Genomic DNA, 6,940 nt, shown 5'->3' with positions numbered 1-6,940 from the left:
TACTCTAGTTGTTTTGTTTCTCCAAATGAAGACTTGTATTTCTTAAGCTGGGCAAAAGAGTTCCACAAGTTTAGCAGCTGTTGCAGAAAGCTAAGAGATTGAACAAAGTCTACAGTCATCCAATGATTCATTTGTGCCATTCATATATGGCACTTAGCAATATATAGTCATAGAAAATTAGTAAAACATTCACTTCTCATATTTATGGGCAAAATATACATTATTATGAGATTTCCTTCTCTTTCTGTGTTTCCATGTATCTATTGAATATTGAATACCCATGTGCGCACATGGGTGTGGAAATGTATACACCTTGTGTCCACATGCAGAGACTAGAGGTTTAAGTTAAATGTCGTCCTCTGTTATTTCCATATTATTTTTTTATGACAGGGTCTCTCACTGACCCTAGAACTTATGGATTGTGCAAGCCTCCTGGTTGTACAAAAAGTCCCAGTTATACTTCTGTCTCTAAATATCCAGCATTTGCATTATAAGTATACAACAGTACTTTCATTTTGCTGCTGGGAATCCAAATTCTGGCCCTCATACTAATAAAATAAGCACTTCACCCACTAAGAAATCTTTCAGACCTTCATATTTTTATGATAATGTTGAAATATGAACCACTGACAGATCTAGGGAAATCTTATCATAGAATACAGCTTAAGACTTCACCTTAGAGTATTAGAAATTACTACCTTATTATTAGATGAAATTGGGGTAAGAAACTCATGAAACTTGGAATGGTTCCTATTTAGATCTAAGAAGTTAGATACTAAGGCAAATGGGTGAGCTTCTAGCAATTCTTTTTCTTTTTTTTTTTTAATTTTCTTTATTCTTTGTTTACATTCCAAATGCTTTCCACTTTCCTGGCTCCCCCCTCAGGACCCACGCCTGGCTGGCACCCAGACGGACCGCCGATCTGCCCAGGTCCTGGGCACAGGCAGCAGCCCGCAGCTCGTCAGTCTGTGTCCCCAGAGATCTTAAACTCGGGATATCTGGGTACCTGGGGCTGCTTGTCCTGTCCGACTGGGAGCGAAGATGGCGGCGGGGGCCACTTCTAGCTATTTCTGATGAAAAAGTGTAGTTCTAAAAATATTTTCTTCTCATTATGGAGCTTAATGAGACATGTGGATTAACTCTGAAAATCATACCTGATTTCTAGCTGAGAAATATTGGATGGAATGTGAGTGTCTCCTGAAAAGTACATTTTAGATTGGAAGGAGAAATAAAAGTAGTATGACAAGTGCTACCTGGAATATATTGAATGTTCTTTTGTTAGTTAATAAATAACATAATAAAAGTCACGTTTATCATCAAATGATAAAGGCATAAAATTTATATAGTTTTTCATTGTGTACTGACCAGTCAATACCAGTTCATTAATAAATATAAGGCTGGTTTAAGTTATGATAAACCTATATTTTTATATTCTGATAGCTTATATATTATTTGACATTCTCATCCTTAACATTCAGAAATTAATACAGTATTCAAATTTATTACCATAGTGGCCCTCCATGAAGTCACTGAGGAGAATTAGTAGATTCTTTCCTTATTAGTGAACTCTGATTAGTCTACGTAGTCTCAGCCCTGGCCCCACCAATGAACTGACGTTGGACCTGGTTCAAATTTTCTAGATGTAAGTTGTTTGAAATTTTCATTAACACAGCCATCTTCTTCAGCATTCAATATTCACGTTGGCATCTAATAGACACTTGCTTGTTTCCATTTATCAGATATGAAAGCAATTGTAGTTTCTGAATTCCTAATTTTACATCATAAAATATCAAGCATATCATAGGATAATATGGATGAAACATATTACAACTAAATATCTAAGAGTCCTTTTGAAACCATAGATAATTGAAATCATTAATTTTAAGTTCAGCTTTACTGGTCACTTTTGGGAATGCACATTGGGTTTTTTTTGGGGTTTTTTTTTTTTTTTGAGTAAGTAGGGTTTCAGGTAAACCAAACACAAATTTAAAAAGTCCATTTTAACAATAGTAGTATTAACTTGGTTTGTCCATATTTGTGCACTGTAAAACACATTTTGCTGTTTTAAGTTTTACAGAAGTGGAAAATCATGACAAACTGAGCTGTCATCCAGTGAAAAGGTTATTTTCTGATGTGCAGAAGAATGTTAGAGTAAGAGAATATTTCTGCCCTCTGTGATAGAAAATGTAGAACTCATGCTGGTTAATCTGTTTTTCTTAGTCCTATCTTGCTGTCGTTATCACAGAAGATCTTAAATCTTTTGTTTATACTTTTTGAAGTTGGTCACCTATCTGGAGATTTTTCTCTTTACAAAATTGTGATGTTACTTTTCTTGTGGCCTTATTGACTAGGCGTTGAGGAAGTTTATACATCCTCTCTTTCCTTTCTGACAATCATCGATCTGAGAAGCACAAGATGATGCACTCCTCTGTTTCAACCTGATCGTTCACACGGGCAATTTCGGTAATCTTGGACTTCGGGCTCTCTGTACTATTGATTGTTTCCAAATGACTGCTGGGTAGGAGTTGCCATATGGGTCAATGCAGAGCTATTTCCTAGACTTAATTTAGCACTGTTGTCCAGAGTTCAGCAATTGAAAGGCATCCCTGGCTGTGTGATGGGGTGCGGCTTATAAATGACTACTTTGATCTGCAAAGAAGAATAACTTTCTGAGAAAGTTGTTAGATAAAGTTCACCATGTTAGATTGGAGATGAGTCAGAAAAGAAACTGTCTTATCATTTTTCATGCTTACAAATGTCTTCTGTGCAACTTATTTCCTCTGGCTTTTGCTGTTTTTACATTGTCAGTTTTGGGTGTCTGGAACTTGGAATTGGACAAATGAGTCATGTTATGGTTCTCATATGCTGGGATGGCATAGATGTAACAGCCCTTACTTGCTTTCCGTTAACTATTAACTATCATTTCCAAGCACTCTGCCAGTTGTCGGTGTACTACATTATACTTCCACGTGGAATGTGACATCTTTTCTATTTGCTACACCTGGTTAGAACCCTCTGGTAAAAGTGGGTGTCTAAGCTGGTGAAGAAGTCAAGGTGTAAGACAATGAATGACAAACAAGTTAATGAAGGTGAAGTGTTGCTAAAATCACTCAGGGTGAATGCTTCACAATAGCGCCACAGTTTCTTATTTTCAAATGAGGAAACATGGTTGCATTAATTGATTTATCTTTGAACATTCAAGAGCTGGTTATCTCACAAAAAAAGTCATTTGAAGTTATTACGGAACACAAACGATTTCATTAGTTTCACAAACTTTCTGTCTAAATACTTCTAATTAGGCTTGCATAGAGCTTAACTGAAGCAATAGGCTATTTAAATTTCTGCCATTGTGCTATACTATAGCATAGAGAATTCTGCATCTCCACTCCACAATTTTGTTCACCAAGGAAAAGATATGTATAAATGATCAATATAACCTTTTCTTAAATTACAACCACATTATAATTTTAAACATATAATAAACAAACCTTAGCTATAGTAGATACATGTTAGATATGTCCACTTATTTACACAATTTTATTCTAATGAATCTCTTTGTGTGAAGCCACACAGATAGTAGCTTACCAACTAAATTTGTCGTATAGGTCTTGCATGGCATGCCTGTAACGGTGACAGCCAGGGGTTTGAGACAAACATAGAGTACAGAGTGGAGTCTTTCTCAAAATTAAACAGAACAAAAACCAAACAAACAAAATGCTTAATGATTCAAAGTACATGTAGATGACAGACTTTTAGAGACTTAAATTACAGTGCACGACTCTTGTATAAGCTAGCTTGTATAAGCTAAAACTGCCCCAGTTTGTCATAATGCCTTCTATCATGTACTTAGAAATTTAAACTTTAGTGAAAATACCTTTATCCTTTCATTGGAAAGTCACGATACTTCCCCAAAGATTTTGGTTCTGTGAGAGCAAAAAAGGATGCTCTGCATATGTGTCTGTATATCATAAATAATGACTAAAAACAAAGTTTATAGCTACCTCTCTTAAAATGTTAGAAAGTGTAAAGTAAGACTATTCTAACATCTCAGTTGCTCACTGCACATGCACATCCAACACTGAGGGCATTTGTGGGATGGATTTTTCTCAGTTATAAGATTGACTTTTTATTTTTCATTGAAAACTACTCTTGCTCATTTGTTAATTTTTCAAGGGTCTTGGAAGGCCTTATACATGTACGATATATGTATGTAAACATGTAAATGTTTATTTGCTTGTGTGATCATATGTTTCTGGGTCCAGGTGCATATGAAGTCACATGGATGATGTCAAGAATCATCCTTGAAAACTGTTTCCACCCTGTTTATGAAGGCCAAGTTTCTCAATCAAACTCAGGTCTCACCTATGTGGACACTCTCTTTAGCCAAGTAGCTTATCTCTTTCTGCTTTCCATTGTTGGAATTTACATTATTTCTGGTGAATTATCTCTGTTTCTCATACTTTCATGGCATGTGCTTGACCTCTGACTTATTGCTCAAACCTGTTATAATGTTCTTAGTTATTGCCTCTTAAATTATTTATAATTGTGGGTGCAAACGTGTATGGTGTATGTGTGTGTTCATGCATGCACACATGCAAGTGCTTCATGCTGATCTTTATTCCCCCATTTTTTCCTGGCTTGCCTTCATCTCTTCTTAAAATTCAACAAATAATTGAAAATATAATTTATCTGAGTTAAAAATTGAGCTAGATAATGAAAATAGAGTAGTGGTAGCAGTTCTAATTTGCAAACATTCACAGTCTAATGGAGGAAAGAGGCAATTAAAAATTAAATGAAATAAATTATATGCTTTAAAATTCAGGAACATAGAAAGGCATGGGTTGTGAAGAATTGGTAAACAATGCAGATCCAAGATGCATGTGATATTCATAGAGACTTCTGCCAGACCTGAAACCTACAAAAGAACCCAGAGCTTATGTCTTAAAAGTTGAGAGCCTACATTGTGATACAGAGACCTGATGTAGCCTTTAGGTGATGCAGTCGCTTGAAGGTAATTCAGTTATGGGCATTCAACACATGCATTCACACTTTGTGTGAGCGATATGTCTCTCAGTTTTTTACGTGTTTGTTTTGTTTGCTGTTGCTTTATTTGTTTATGTGGTCTCAAAGCATAAGAACAGGTTTCCAATTTGATGGCACCCTTTTTATCCTATTATAACTCACCTCTTATGCCAAGAAAAAGGCAAAATGAAACATTACTGAAACACCTGAAAGCATCATTTTTTTGTTATTAACTCAATGAGATAAAAGCTAGCAAGAAGGGGGAAAGAAGGCCAGGAATGTCAAGTACTAGTCACAGAGATAAGGTGGGACACATGCATAGTCATGGTAAAGATGACTTCTGCTTAAGTATGCAAGGAACATTCATTGCCAAGAACTATATACTATTTTTGGTAACTATTTTACTATAAATAGAAGGCAAAATGACTTAACATTCTTATCAGAGACTCGTGTCAGTTCAAACATTAGCTATCTGTTGTTATAGAAACACTGCTTTGTCTGGGCTCTGGTATATTCTCTGTATGATGGACATAGATAAGCATTTGTCTTAAAGAATCATTGTGATGACTTTAGTTATCACATATGTGGGGAGAACCTGCTGACTAAGGAGTATGACCAGAGCTTTGAGCTCCATGTAAAAGGAATGACTCCTTTTACCAGCGTAGCTTCTTCTTCTCTGGCGTTGTCTGCAGAACCTAACCCTACACCCTTTGCCTGGGGAAGAACAAGTAGTCCTCGGCAGAGCTTGAAGTTCAACTTCCTCTTTCCCCTTTCATGTTTTCCTGAAACAAACTTGCTCAGAAAGTACTTGGAATCCCTGGAACATCTCTCTATACAAACAAGGCATTCTCAGGAATTAAAACTCTTACCAATGATTTTCATTTACCCTGAAAAGCCTATTCACTCTCCAGAGTCCATATGTAGCTGCAGTTTACCACAAATAAGTTGCATTCATACAGGTCCACACTAAAAAAAAAGGTATGCACACAAGCTAAGATCATCTAAGGGAGCTGTTTCACTTAAGACCATAGGAGAAGGCCTTTATCTAAAAGCACTGTAACACTTAAGATCCTCAAAGAAGGGCTTTTTCCTTCTACTCAGCACTCACTCCCAGCAAGACCATGATCATGCAGACAAGACTCCTGTCATCCTCTGCCTCTCTAAAGGAGGAAGCAGAGGGCATGGAACCACAGCTGGACTCAACATGCATACTATATATGTATATATATTAAATATATTATATTTATATATATAATCTGTATCATAGCATCTATCAGCAGGCATTAAATGTTGCATAGTAACTTTTACTTTCCATTTGTTGAATTATGCTGCTGACCCTCTGAAAGATAACAACAAAATGATGGCCTAAAGTAACACTTGCCTATGTACCTAATACTCAGGAAAGTGGGCCAGCAGGATCTTTTAACATTAGCTTAGTAGCATAAGAAGTCTCATTATAAAGCAAGAAAAAAAACAACAACAGCAAAAACTAAAGATACCCCCAAACAAAAAAGACAAGGGATATGAATCAAAGTGCTGTCACAAAAAATACTAAAGCCGGAAATGATACCATGACTCCTGAAGTGATCAGATGTAATCCAAGACATTATGTCACAAATGTTATGTCCATCTTTTGAACATTAATATTAGTCTTAATGGAGATGAGTAAAAGTACTTTATAATGGGACCCACAGTAATTTTATTCAAGAGTTATATTTTCCACATGGTTTGGAAAATATATCTAAAGAAAGAAAGAATGAAGTTTTCCATTATTTGTAACTATACTCAATAATATACTCTTGTATTACTTCTTAGGTATCTGTAGATCTGAACTTATTAGATGGCCGTGTGCCCTTCATGATCTTGATTTATGGGCTGTGATAGAGAAAGATAACTCCCGTCTTTCCTGGCAGTTGGT

This window comes from Apodemus sylvaticus, chromosome 3, assembly GCF_947179515.1.
Source record: "Apodemus sylvaticus chromosome 3, mApoSyl1.1, whole genome shotgun sequence".
In the NCBI taxonomy this organism is placed as follows: Eukaryota; Metazoa; Chordata; class Mammalia; order Rodentia; family Muridae; genus Apodemus; species Apodemus sylvaticus.
Note: the sequence above shows the minus strand (reverse complement) of the source record.